Source organism: Salmo salar, chromosome ssa01 (genome assembly GCF_905237065.1).
Source record: "Salmo salar chromosome ssa01, Ssal_v3.1, whole genome shotgun sequence".
In the NCBI taxonomy this organism is placed as follows: Eukaryota; Metazoa; Chordata; class Actinopteri; order Salmoniformes; family Salmonidae; genus Salmo; species Salmo salar.
The window spans coordinates 121,698,775-121,713,907 of NC_059442.1; the positions used below are offsets into that span (position 1 = coordinate 121,698,775).

The 15,133-nt window shown below is 44.2% G+C and overlaps 1 protein-coding gene across 1 annotated transcript in view; it reads right to left on the reverse strand.

Annotated features, from left to right (window-relative positions):
* Positions 1–15,133, reverse strand: part of col27a1a (collagen, type XXVII, alpha 1a) — a 366,487-nt gene that overhangs the window by 291,644 nt on the left and 59,710 nt on the right. The gene's annotated exons all lie outside the window — the stretch shown is intronic.

The following is a 15,133-nucleotide window of genomic DNA, read 5'->3' on the forward strand; positions in this document are numbered from 1 at the left end:
GTTGAAGTTGGAAGATAGCATACACCTTAGCCAAATACATTTAGCCAAATACATTTAAACTCAGTTTTTCACAATTCCTGATATTTAATCTGAGTAAAAACTCCGTCTTAGATCAGTTAAGATCACCACTTTATTTTATGAATGTGAAATGTCAGAATAATAGTAGAGAGAATGATTTATTTCAGCTTATATTTCTTTCAACACATTCCCAGTGGGTGAGAAGTCTACACATATTCAATTAGTATTGTATTTGGTAGCATTGAATTTAAATTGTTTAACTTGGGTCAAATGGTTCGGGTAACCTTCCACAAGCTTCCCACAACAAGTTGGGTGAATTTTGGCCCATTCCTCCTGACAGAGCTGGTGTAACTGAGTCAGGTTTGTAGGCCTCATGGCTCGCACACGCTTTTTCAGTTCTGCCCAGAAATGTTCTATAGGATTGAGGTCAGGGTTTTGGGATGGCCACTCCAATACCTTGACCTAGATGTCCTTAAGCCATTTTGCCACAACTTTGGAAGTATGCTTGGGGTCATTGTCCATTTGCAAGACCCATTTGCGACCAAGCTTTAACTTCCTGACTGATGTCTTGAGATGTTGCTCCAATATATCCACATTTTTCTTCTTCATGATGCCATCTATTTTGTGAAGTACACCAGTCCCTCCTGCAGCAAAGCACCCCCACAACATGATGCTGCCACAGCCGTGCTTCACGGTTGGGATGGTGTTCTTCGGATTGCAAGCCTCCCCCTTTTTCCTCCAAATATAACAATGGTCATTATGGCCAAACAGTAATATCTTTGTTTCATCAGACCAGAGGACATTTCTCCAAAAAGTACGATCTTTGTCCCCATGTGCAGTTGCAAACCGTAGTCTGGCTTTTTTATGGCGGTTTTGGAGCAGTGGCTTCTTCCTTGCTGAATGGCCTTTCAGGTTATGTCGATATAGGGCTCGTTTTACTGTGGATATAGATACTTTTGTACCTGTTTCCTCCAGCATCTTCACAAGATCCGTTGCTGTTGTTCTGGGCTTGATTAGCACTTTCGCACCAAAGTATGTTCATCTCTAGGAGACGGAACGTGTCTCCTTCCTGAGCGGTATGATGGCTGTGTGGTCCCATGGTGTTTATACTTGTGTACTATTATTTGTACAGATGAACGTGGTACCTTCAGGCATTTGGAAATTGCTCCCAAGGATGAATCAGACTTGTGGAGGTCTACAATTTTGTTTCTGAGGTCTTGGCTGATTTCCTTTGATTTTCCCATGATGTCAAGCAAAGAGGCACTGAGTTTGACAATAGGCCTTGAAATACATCCACAGGTACACCTCCAATTGACTCAAATGATGTCAATTAGCCTATCAGAACCTTCTAAAGCCATGCCATCATTTTCTGGAATTTTCCAAGCTGTTTAAAGGCACAGTCAACTTAGTGTATGTAAACTTCTGACCCACTGGAATTGTGATACAGTGAATTATAAGTGAAATAATCTGTCTGTAAACAATTGTTGGAAAAATTACTTGTGTCATGCACAAAGTAGATATCCTAACCGAGATGCCAAAACTATAGTTTGTTAACAAGACATTTGTGGAGTGGTTGAAAAACAAATTTTAATGACTTCAACTGTATATGGATTGAGCACATGTGTATGTTGGGAGATTAGGTGAAGGGGGAAGATTATGGAAAATGGATGTAAAATGAAGGGGTTGTAGCACATGGATGTGGTTTTCCTACACCCCATTCTCCTCTAACCCCCACCCGTATTGCCCCCCAGTCTGTAGTCTCCCCGGGGCAAAAAATGGTAGCTTGTGTACATACAGACACAAACACAAGCAGAAACATGCATAAACACACACACACACACACACTCACACACACACACACCACACATACAGATGGAGTGGTGTACATTTAACTTTGTCCATTGGTTCACATTTTAGTCTACAGCAGTGGTTCCCAAACGTTTTATAGTCCTGTACCCCTTCAAACATTCAAGGTCCAGCTGTGTACCCTCTCTAGCAAAGGATCAACGCACTCTCAAAAGTTTATTTTCCATCATTGTAAGCCTGCCACACACTTTTCAATACATTTATTAAACATAAGAATAAGAGTTTAACACAATCCGGCTCGTGGGAAGTGACAGAGAGCTCTTATAGTAGAGGCACAAATAATAATAAACGCAGAAAAAAAGAAATGTCTCTTTTCAGGACCCTGTCTTTCAAAGATAATTCGTAAAAATCAAAATAACTTCACAGATCTTCATTGTAAAGGGTTTAAACACTGTTTCCCATGCTTGTTCAATGAACCATAAACAATTAATGAACATGCACCTGTGGAACGGTCGTTAAGACACTAACAGCTTACAGACAGTAGGCAATTAAAGTCACAATTATGAAAATGTAGGGCACTAAAGAGGCCTTTCTACTGACTCTGAAAAACACCAAAAGAAAGATGCCCAGGGTCCCTGCTCATCTGCGTGAATGTACCTTAGGCATGCTGGAAGAAGGCATGAGGACTGCAGATGTGGCCAGGGCAATAAATTGCAATGTCCCTACTGTGAGATGCCTAAGACAGCGCTACAGGGAGACAGGATGGACAGTTGATCATCCTCGCAGTGGCAGACCACGTGTAACAACACCTGCACAGGATCAGTATATCCGAACATCACACCTGCGGGACAGGTACAGGATGGCAAGAACAACTGCCCGAGTCATACCAGGAACGCACAATCCCTACATAGGTGCTCAGACTGTCCGCAATAGGCTGAGAGAGGCTGGACTGAGGGCTTGTAGGGCTGCTGTAAGGTAGGTCCTCACCAGACATCACCGGCAACAACGTTGCCTATGGGCATAAACCCACCGTCGCTGGACCAGACAGGACTGGCAAAAAGTGCTCTTCACTGACGAGTCGCGGTTTTGTCTCACCAGGGGTGATGATCGGATTCGACTTTATCATCAAATGAATGAGCGTTACACTGAGGCCTGTACTCTGGAGCGGGATCGATTTGGAGGTGGAGGGTCCGTCATGGTCTGGGGCGGTGTGTCACAGCATCAATGGACTGAGCTTGTTGTCATTACAGGCAATCTTAATGCTGTGCGTTACAGGGAAGACATCCTCCTCCCTCATGTGGTACCCTTCCTGCAGGCTCATCCTGACATGACCCTCCAGCATGACAATGCCATCAGTCATTCTGCTCATTCTGTGCGTGATTTCCTGCAAGACAGGAATGTCAGTGTTCTGCCATGGCCAGCGAAGAGCCCGGATCTCACGTCACGTCACGTCTGGGACCTGTTGGATCGGAGGGTGAGGGCTAGGGCCATTCCCCCTACAAATGTCTGAGAACTTGCAGGTGCCTTGGTGGATGAGTGGGTTAACATCTCACAGTAAGAACTGGCAAATCTGGTGCAGTCCATGAGGAGGAGATGCACTGCAGTACTTAATAAAGCTGGTGGCCACACCAGATACTGACTGCTACATTTGACCCCCCTTTGTTCAGCGTCTGATCCCGTTAGCGGGATCAAAATCCAGCGAAAAATCATATCGCCAATTAGCATAAAAAAAATCATAATTTTTATTTTAAAAAATTAATATATATATATATATATTTTTATAGATACACCTCTCCTGAATCGACCCACGTCGTCCGATTTCAAAAAGGTTTTACAGGAAAAGCAAATCATTAGATTATGTTAGATGAGTCCATCGTAAAAAGCAGCAACATAGCCATTTTCCGACCAACCACTTGCATCACAAATAACCAAAAACAGCTAAATGCAGCACTAACCTTTTACAAACTTCATCAGATGACACACCTAGGACATCATGTTATACAATGCATGCATTCTTTTGTTCAATAAAGGTCATATTTATATATAAAAACAGCATTTTACATCGGCGCGTAACGTTGACTGACTATTTTCCCCTCAAATGCGTCCCGGGAAACAGCGCATAATTCCATTTATTACTATTCGAAAACGATTTTTTAAATTTATATTATCAATCTAACATTTATAGATGAATATCTCTTGAGAACACCTGTCATACCAGATTTTAAATTAACTTTACTGGGTAATCACACTTTGCGATAAAAGGAGATGCGATACACAGAAAATGAGCTAATAAACCGAGCTCGGCGCCATCTTGGAACAATCGCATGTCACATCTCATCTTGTATAATATTGTCAATAATCGCCTACCTTTAGTTGTCTTCATCAGAAAGCACTTCCAGGAATCCCAGGTCCACAACGGATGTATTTTCGGTCGAAAAAGTCCATCATTTATGTTCCATTAGCTTTCTGTTGTTAGCGCGTCTGAATGCTGTATCCAAATACTCTGCCGGGCGCGGCACAGCCGTTTCGAAATGAAACGTTTTTTTCCCATTTAGGTTCGTTCAAACATGTCAAACGTTGTAAAATATTAATCTTCAGGGCCTGTAACACCAAGAGAGCCAATAAGATTCGAGGGGGATGATTTCATTGTGTTTCAAACCGTTTACAAAGGTGGGGGTAGACATGGCCGCCGGCGTCATAATGGTGATGGCCCATCCCCTGTGACCAATTTCCAACGCGTCTCATTCACTGAGTTTCGACTGTATAAGGCTCAAACCACTGTGAAAAGACTGGCGACATCTAGTGGAAGCAATAGGAAGTGCTCACTGAACCATTGTTAACGGTGTGATTAATAGCGAAAGATGAGAAGTCGAGTCCACAATTCTGAATTCCACTTCCTGTTTCAATCGGTCTCGGGGTTTTGACTGCCATAGGAGTTCTGTTATACTCACAGACACCATTCAAACAGTTTTAGAAACTTTAGGGTGTTTTCTATCCATATATAATAAGTATATGCATGTCCTAGCTTCTGAGTTTGATTAGTAGGCCGTTGAAAATGGGAACACATTTTTTTCAAAATGCGCTGTGGCGCCCCCTATCCTAGGGTATCCTCAAGAGGTTAAGGGACACATTATTCAATTTCTGTTAGCCACATGTCTGTGGAACTTGTTCAGCTTACATCTCAGTTGTTGAATCTTGTTATGTTCATACAAATACTTGCACGTTAAGTTTGCTGAAAATAAACGCAGTTGACAGTGAGGACGTATCTTTTTTTGCTGAGTTTAAAATAATAATCAATCATTTTGCTCTTTATTTAGCCATCTTATATATAATGAGAAGGGTGTCCTTGAAAGCATGCACATAACTCTACAATATTTGCTTGTATTGGAGAGTCTCAGTCTTAAATATTTTCCACACACAGTCTGTGCCTGTATTTAGTTTTCATGCTAGTGAGGGCAGAGAATCCACTCTCACATAGGTACGTGATTGTAAAGGGCATCAGTGTCTTAACAGCGTGATTTGCCAACATTTACATTTACGTTTTTGTCATTTAGCAGACGCTCTTATCCAGAGCGACTTACAGTAGTGAATGCATACATTTCATATAATTATTTTCCTGTGCTGGCCCCCCGTGGGAATCGAACCCACAACCCCTGGCGTTGCAAACACCATGCTCTACCAACTGAGCTACAGGGAAGGCTAAGGCAGGATACTCTGAGCGCAGCCCAATCCAGAAATCTTGAAGTGGCTTCTGATTAAATTCAAATTTTAACAGAACCACTTAATGCAATTTCGATAAGGCTCTCTTGTTCAGATATCGATAAGTGGACTGGAGGCAGGGCATGAAAGGGATAACAAATCCAGTTGTTTGTGTCATCCATTTCGGAAAAGTACCTGCGTAATTGCACACCCAACTCACTCAGGTGCTTCGCTATATCACATTTGACATTGTCCGTAAGCTTGAGTTCATTGGCACACAAAAAACTCTGATGGAAAGACCTGTGTGTTGTCCTTGTTAATGCAGACAGAGAAGAGCTCCAAATTCTTAACCATAGCCTAAATTTTGTCCCGCACACTGAATATAGTTGTAATCCTGAAATCCTAGATTCAGATCATTCAGGCGAGATAAAACATCACCCAGATAGGCCAGTCGTGTGAGAAACTTGTCATCATGCAAGCGGTCAGACAAGTGAAAATTATGGTCAGTAAAGAAAACTTTAAGCTTGTCTCTCAATAAAAAAACGTGTCAATACTTTGCCCCTTGATAACCAGCGCACTTCTGTATGTTGTAAAAGTGTTACATGGTCGCTGCCAATATCTTTGCATAGTGAAGAAAATACACGAGAGTTCAGGGGCCTTGCTTTAACAAAGTTAACCATTTTCACTGTAGTGTCCAAAATGTCTTTCAAGCCGTCAGGCATTCTCTTGGCAGCAACAGTCCCTCGGTGGATGCTGCAGTGTACCCAAGTGGCGTTGGGAGCAACTGCTTGCACGCACGTTACCACTCCACTATGTCTCCCTGTCATGGCTTTTGCGCCATCAGTACAGATACCAACACATCTTGACCAAGTCCATTTGATGTCACAAAGCTGTCCAGTACTTTAAAAATATCCTCTCCTGTTGTCCTGGTTTCCAGTGGTTTGCAGAAGAGGATGTCTTCCTTAATTTACCCCCCATCTCCTGTCATGTCACTGATGCGTCGTGAAACAGTGTTGTTTGATGAAGTCATTGTCTGTTGTCACGTCCTGGCCAGTATAAGGTTAATTGTTTTGGTAGTTTGGTCAGGATGTGGCAGAGGGTATTTGTTTTATGTGGTTCGGGGTGGTGTGTTTGTGTAAAGGGTGTTTGATTTAGTATTTCCGGGTTTTTGGTTGATGGTCTATGTGTTTGTATTCTATGGTTAGTCTAGTGTGTGTGTTTCTATGTTTGGTTAATTGGGGTTGGGACTCTCAGTTGAAGGCAGGTGTTGTCTATCTGCCTTTGATTGAGAGTCCCATATATTAGGGTGTGTTTGTGTGTGTGATTTGTGGGTGATTATTCTGTGTATAGCCTTGTGCCTTACCAGACTGTTTTTTGCCGATTGTTCGTTCTTTGTTATTTTGGTGTTCATTTTGTATTTATTAAAAGAGGAAGATGAGCATACACATACCTGCTGCGTTTTGGTCCTCCATTTCCAACGACAAGCGTGACAGAATCACCCACCAACTATGGACCAAGCAGCAGAAGAAGGAGCAGAGGGACTTCGAGTTGGACTGGCGGGAGAAGTGGACCTGGGAGGAAGTTCTGGACGGGGCCGGACCTTGGCACCAGGCTGAGGATTATCGCCGCCCGCAGTGGGAAATTGAGGCAGCCAAGGCAGAGAGGCGGAGGTACGAGGCCAAGTACGCGCTGAGGGAGAAGCACGAGAGGCACCCCCAATAAAAAAATTTGGGGGGGCACATGGGTAGTTTGGCTAGGCGTAAGAAGAGCCGGAAGCCAGCTACCCGTGGTTATATGGAGGAGCGTATGGGGTGGAGAGCGCTATGTTGCGCTGAGGAGCGCACTATCTCACCCATACGCACGCACAGTCCGGTGCGCGTTATTCCAGCCCCTCGCAGGTGCCATGCTAGAGCGGGCATCCAGCCTGGTAGGAGGATGCCTGCGCAGCGCATCTGGTCGCCGGTACGCCTCCGAGGACCAGGCTACCCAACTCCCGCTCTACGCACGGCTACCATCAGGCCCCTGCACAGCCCAGTCTGCCCTGTACGAGCACCCCGCTCGTACAGGGCTACTAGTTCCATCCAGCCAAGGCGGGTTGTGCAGGAGGTAAGATCAAGACCGACTGTGCGCCTCCATAGCCCTGGGTTTCCAGCTCCTGTCTCTCGTGCGGACCCGGAAGTGCGTCAACCCAGTCCGACTCGTCCTGTTCCCGCTCCCCGCACTAGCCTGGAGGTGCGTGTTCATAATCTGGTAAGCCCAGTACCAGCACCACGCACCAGGCTACAAGTGCGTCAACCCAGCCACGCCAGTCAACAGTCACCAGAGCTGCCCGCCAGTCAACAGTCGTCATCAGAGCTGCCCGCCAGTCAACAGTCGTCATCAGAGCTGCCCGCCAGTCAACAGTCGTCATCAGAGCTGCCCGCCAGTCAACAGTCGTCATCAGAGCTGCCCGCCAGTCAACAGTCGTCATCAGAGCTGCCCGCCAGTCAACAGTCGTCGTCAGAGCTGCCCGCCAGTCAACAGTCGTCGTCAGAGCTGCCCGCCAGTCAACAGTCGTCGTCAGAGCTGCCCGCCAGTCAACAGTCGTCGTCAGAGCTGCCCGCCAGTCAACATTCGTCGTCAGAGCTGCCCGCCAGTCAACAGTCGTCGTCAGAGCTGCCCGCCAGTCAACAGTCGTCGTCAGAGCTGCCCGCCAGTCAACAGTCGTCAGAGCTGCCCGCCAGTCAACAGTCGTCAGAGCTGCCCGCCAGTCAACAGTCGCCAGAGAGGCCAGACTGCGCTGAACTGCCGGAGTGGCCAGACTGCGCTGAACTGCCGGAGTGGCCAGACTGCGCTGAACTGCCGGAGTGGCCAGACTGCGCTGAACTGCCGGAGTGGCCAGACTGCGCTGAACTGCCGGAGTGGCCAGACTGCCAGACTGTCCCGAACTGCCAGACTGCCCCGACTGTCCCGAACTGCCAGACTGCCCCGACTGTCCCGAACTGCCAGACTGCCCCGAACTGCCAGACTGCCCCGACTGTCCCGAACTGCCAGACTGCCCCGACTGTCCCGAACTGCCAGACTGGCCCGACTGCCCCCCGGCGATGCCAGACTGGCCCGACTGCCCCTCGGCGATGCCAGAGTGGCCCGACAGCCTGGAACGGCCGGAACCAGAGCCACCTCCAGGTATAGGTGGGTTGGGGAGGGGGGGTGTAGCACAGTGCCGTCGTTGACGGCAGCCACCCTCCCTTCCCTCCCTTTAGAAAAGGGGAATTTTTTTGGGGTGTTGCTTGGGGTTATTTTTTGTTAAGGTGCTTCTGGGGTAGCACCTTTAAGGGGGGGGGGTACTGTCACGTCCTGGCCAGTATAAGGTTAATTGTTTTGGTAGTTTGGTCAGGACGTGGCAGAGGGTATTTGTTTTATGTGGTTCGGGGTGGTGTGTTTGTAAAGGGTGTTTGATTTAGTATTTCCGGGTTTTTGGTTGATGGTCTATGTGTTTGTATTCTATGGTTAGTCTAGTGTGTGTGTTTCTGTGTTTGGTTAATTGGGGTTGGGACTCTCAGTTGAAGGCAGGTGTTGTCTATCTGCCTTTGATTGAGAGTCCCATATATCAGACTGTTTTTTGTCGATTGTTCGTTCTTTGTTATTTTGGTGTTCATTTTGTATTTATTAAAAGAGGAAGATGAGCATACACATACCTGCTGCGTTTTGGTCCTCCATTTCCAACGACAAGCGTGACATCTGTATAGTTTTTTGGGCCTTTTCCCCCAGCACTGTCGCAGCCATATCTGCGGCAGCAGGAAGAATTAAGTCCTCCACAATAGTATGGGGCTTGCCTGTCCTAGCCACTCGGTAGCTCACCATTGTCGTGTCTTTGGCTATGCCGGATTAAGTGATATGACATGCTAACCTATAAAATCCTTTCTCTGTAATTCATATTACCTGATTAAGCTAATCATGTAAATGTAATTAACTAGAAAGTCGGGGCACCACGGAAGAACGTTTATAGAGCCGTTATCTTCCGAATAAACTCTTAAAATACTTAGTAATATTTTACATCGATAGCAGTCAATATTAACCCTCATCTTATTTTCAGTCTCATAATGAAAGTTGTAAATTCTTGGCTATCTTCACGAACCCTGGCTAACAAGTTGAATCAGCAATACAAAATTGGGTTTAGTTATTTATTTACTAAATACCTAAACTAATCACACAGAATTACAAATACACAGAATACAAATTATGTCATACAGAAAACATCCCTGGTGGACGGAACCTGTATGATGGCTGGTTACACAAAGGAAAGGGGGTTGGGCTTGAATGAAAGAGCGGGAAGACTTAGGAACAAAGAAACAGCAACTATGCTATCGTAAATACATTATCTTATGCATTACTAAATTACCGCCCATTTGGAAAAGGAAAATGCAATAAATATTTACTCTGAGCTGCGCTTCGGTAGATTGGTCGTAGATGTTGGCCAACAGATCTTCCTGTCCTCGGAAGAATGTCTCTGGTGGTAAATTGGATACGTGGTGGTATCTTTGTCTGTCTGTTAGACTGGATCCGTCGTCCGTCCTTTCCTAGCCCCCGTCTACAGCGGCCGCTGCTAACTCAACGGCTAGGAAGTATCACTTCTGTAGTGAATAAGCTCAAAGTTCATACCATTCGCCACCAAAGCTCACGCCGAGGTTGGCTTAGTTCTGTACTTGACGTGTGTCCTTCTAACGTAGAGGCTGCAGACCTCACGTACTGGAACATTGGTTATCTTTTCGTCAAAGGCTTATATAGTGGAGAGGGGGAAGGATGTGTTTCATCGTTTATAACCCCTGTCTCTTCACAGGGGTGGGCCACTGATCAAGCAGGGCACTTTCCTTATCAAAACCCAATTCTCTCATTTGGAAGCTAAAATTACATTTAATCTCCTAACAAACAATTTCAATATCAAACAGTTCAATGGCATAACAATTCCATGTTACTCTGATAACTAAAGGGTGTATACTTTCTCAGGTACAGTTTATGTCGTCCTGTCATCAGTCATAATGTCTCAGATGACAACCGAACTGACATCCATACTCATTACGTTCCCAAGCATATTTCCAACTGGTTTTATTACCAAAATATGGTTCCTTTTCCCCATTTGTTTGATGTTCCCAGACTCTCTATATTTAACACAGGCTATTCAAGTCCTTCAGTAGGGTCAGAAAGAGAGGGGAAGGGAGAAAGGTATTTATGGGGGGGTCATAAACCTTACCCACAGGCCAACGTCATGACACCATATAAGACGCTTCTAGCCCCTCTAACTAATGGTATCTGTTGCTTTTATACATGTATTACTACTCAAAAGTCATTAATTCTCATTAAAAAACTCCCGTGGCTTATTTTTCAAATTGTCATGTTTTGTTTCTAAATGTCTGCTCAAGAGTGAAGCTTTCATTGAGTCGTGAGATAGTATTTTTGCACATATAACACACTGTGGCTGAGGAAAGGCACTACTCCCAATATACACTACTGTTCAAAAGTTTGGGGTTATTTAGAAATATCCTTGTTTTTGAAAGAAAAGCACATATTTTGTCCATTAAAATATAAAAATGTTCAGAAGTGTGTAGACATTGCTAATGTTGTAAATGACTATTGCAGCTGGAAACGGCAGATTTTTTATGGAATATCTTCATAGGCGAACAGAGGCCCATTATCAGCAACCTTCAATCCTGTGTTCCAATGGCACATTGCGTTAGCTAATCCAAGTTTATCATTTTAAAAGGCTAATTAGAAAATCCTTTTGCAATTATGTTAGCACAGCTGGAAACTGGTGTCCTGATTAAAGAAGCAATAAAACGGGCCTTCTTTAGACTAGTTGAGTATCTGGATCATCAGCATTTGTGGGTCTGATTACATGCTCAAAATGGCCAGAAACAAAAAACTTTCTTCTGAAACTCGTCAGTCTATTCTTCTTCAGAGAAATTAAGGCTATTCCATGCGAGAAATTGCCAAGAAACTGAAGATCTCGTACAATGCTGTGTACTATTCCCTTAACAGAACAGCACAAACTGGCTCTGACCAGAATATAAAGAGGAGTGGGAGGCCCCGGTGCACAACTGAGCAAGAGGACAAGTACATTAGAGTGTCTAGTTTGAGAAACAAATGCCTCACAAGTCCTCAACTGGCAGCTTCATTAAATAGTACCTGCAAAATACCGGTCTCAATGTCAACAGTGAAGAGGCGACTCCGGGATGCTGGCCTTCTAGGCAGAGTTGCAAAGACAAAGCCATATCTTAGACTGGCCAATAAAAATAAAAGAGTAAGATGGACAAAAGAACACCAACACTGGACAGAGGAAGATTGGAAAAAGTGTTATGGACAGACAAATATAAGTTTGAGGTGTTCGGATCACAAAGAAGAACATTCGTGAGACGCAGAAAAAATGAAAAGATGCTGGAGGAGTGCTTGACACCACCTGTCAAGCATGGTGGAGGCAATGTGATGGTCTGGGGGTGCTTTGGTGGTGGTAAAGTGGGAGATTTCTACAGGGTAAAAGGGATCTTGAAGAAGGAAGGCTATCACTCCATTTTGCAACGCCATGCCAGACCCTGTGGACGGCGCTTAATTGGAGCCTATTTCCTTCTACAACAGGACAATGACCCAAAGCACAGCTCCAAACTATGCAATAACTATTTAGGGAAGAAGCAGTCAGCTGGTATTCTGTTTATAATGGAGTGGCCAGCACAGTCACCTGATCTCGACCCTATTGAGCTGTTGTTGGAGCAGCTTGACCGTATTAGACGTCGACCGATTAATCGGAATGGCCGATTAATTAGGGCCGATTTCAAGTTTTCATAACAATCGGTAATTGTTATTTTTGGCCACCGATTTGCGGAATTTTTTTACACCTTTCTTTAACTAGGCAAGTCAGATTAAGAACACATTCTTATTTTCAATGACGGCCTAAGAACGGGGGTTAACTGCCTTGTTCAGGGGCAGAACAACAGATTTTTACTTTGTCACCTCGGGGATTCAGTTTTGGAACCTTCCGCCACTGTTCTAACCACCTGCCTTACATTGCACTCTACGAGGAGCCTTCGTGGCAGGCTGACTACCTGTTATGCGAGGACAGCAAGAAGCCAAGGTAAGTTGCTAGCTAGCATTAAACTTATCTTATAAAAAACTATACATTTTAACATAATCATTAGTTAACTACACATTGTTTTTTATTTATTTATTTCACCTTTATTTAACCAGGTAGGCAAGTTGAGAACAAGTTCTCATTTACAATTGCGACCTGGCCAAGATAAAGCAAAGCAGTTCGACACATACAACAACACAGAGTTACACATGGAGTAAAACAAACCTACAGTCAATAATACAGTAGAAAAAATACGTCTATATACAATGTGAGCAAATGAGGTGAGATAAGGGAGGTAAAGGCAAAAAAGGCCATGGTGGCAAAGTAAATACAATATAGCAAGTAAAACACTGGAATGGTAGATTTGTAGTGGAAGAAAGTGCAAAGTAGAAATAGAAATAATGGGGTGCAAAGGAGCAAAATAAATAAATAAATACAGTAGGGGAAGAGGTAGTTGTTTGGGCTAAATAATAGATGGGCTATGTACAGGTGCAGTGATCTGTGAGCTGCTCTGACAGCTGGTGCTTAAAGCTAGTGAGGGAGATAAGGGTTTCCAGTTTCAGAGATTTTTGTAGTTCGTTCCAGTCATTGGCAGCGGAGAACTGGAAGGAGAGACGGCCAAAGGAGGAATTGACTTTGGGGGTGACCAGAGAGATATATCTGCTGGAGCGCGTGCTACAGGTGGGTGCTGCTATGGTGACCAGTGAGCTGAGATAAGGGGGGACTTTACCTAGCAGGGTCTTGTAGATGACCTGGAGCCAGTGGATTTGGCGACGACTATGAAGCGAGGGCCAGCCAACGAGAGCGTACAGGTCGCAGTGGTGGGTAGTATATGGGCCTTTGGTGACAAAACGGATGGCACTGTAATAGACTGCATCCAGTTTATTGAGTAGGGTATTGGAGGCTATTTTGTAAATGACATCGCCGAAGTCGAGGATCGGTAGGATGGTCAGTTTATGAGGGTATGTTTGGCAGCATGAGTGAAGGATGCTTTGTTGCGAAATAGGAAGCCAATTCTAGATTTAACTTTAGATTGGAGATGTTTGATGTGAGTCTGGAAGGAGAGCTTACAGTCTAACCAGACACCTAGGTATTTGTAGTTGTCCACATATTCTAAATCAGAACCGTCCAGAGTAGTGATGCTGGATGGGCGGGCAGGTACGGGCAGCGATCGGTTGAAGAGCATGCATTTAGTTTTATTGTATTTAAGAGCAGTTGGAGGCTACGGAAGGAGAGTTGTATGGCATTGAACCTCGTCTGGAGGGTTGTTAACACAGTGTCCAAAGAAGGGCCAGAAGTATACAGAATGGTGTCGTCTGCATAGAGGTGGATCAGAGACTCACCAGCAGCAAGTGCGACATCATTGATGTATACAGAGAAAATAGTTGGCCCAAGAATTTAACCCTGTGGCACCCCCATAGATGATATTACTAGTTTATCTAACGTGTCCTGCGTTGCATATAATTGATGCGGTGCCTGTTAATTTCTCATCGAATCACAGCCTACTTCGACAAACGGGTGATGATTTAACAAGCGCATTTGCGAAAAAAGCACTGTCGTTGCACCTAATGTACCTAACCATAAACATCAATGCCTTTCTTTAAAATCAATACACAAGTATATATTTTTAAACCTGCATATTTAGTTAATATTGCCTGCTAACATGAATTTCTTATAACTAGGGGAAGTGGTGTCACTTCCTTTGCATTCCGTCCAAGCAGTCAGGGTATATACAGCAGTTTGGGCCGCCTGGCTCATTGTGAACTGTGAAGTCTGTATTATATTTATGTATTATATTAAGTTAAAATAAGTGTTCATTCCGTATTGTTGTAATTGTCATTATTACAAATAAAGAAAAAAAATCGTCCGATTAATCAGTATCGGCCTTTTTTGGTCCTCCAATAATCAGTATCAGTATCGAAAAATCTTAATCGGTCGACCTCTGGACCGTATGGTACATAAGATGTGCCCATCAAGCCAATCCAACTTGTGAGAGGTGCTTCAGGAAGCATGGGGTGAAATCTCTTCAGATTGCCTCAACAAATTGACAACTAGAATGCCAAAGGTCTGCAAGGCTGTAATTGCTGCAAATGGAGGATTCTTTGACGAAAGCAAAATTTGAAGGACACAATTATTATTTCAATTAAAAATCATTATTTACAGTGAGGGAAAAAAGTATTTGATCACCTGCTGATTTTGTACGTTTGCCCACTGACAAAGAAATGATCAGTCTATAATTTTAATGGTAGGTTTATTTGAACAGTGAGAGACAGAATAACAACAAAAAATCCAGAAAAACACATGTCAAAAATTTTATGAATTGATTTGCATTTTAATGAGGGAAAATAAGTATTTGACCCCTCTGCAAAACATGACTTAGTACTTGGTGGCAAAACCCTTGTTGGCAATCACAGAGGTCAGACGTTTCTTGTAGTTGGCCCCGTTGGAAAATATAAATGGACTGTTGTGTGTACCCATACCCCAGTTTGGGAATACCTGGTCTACAAGCTA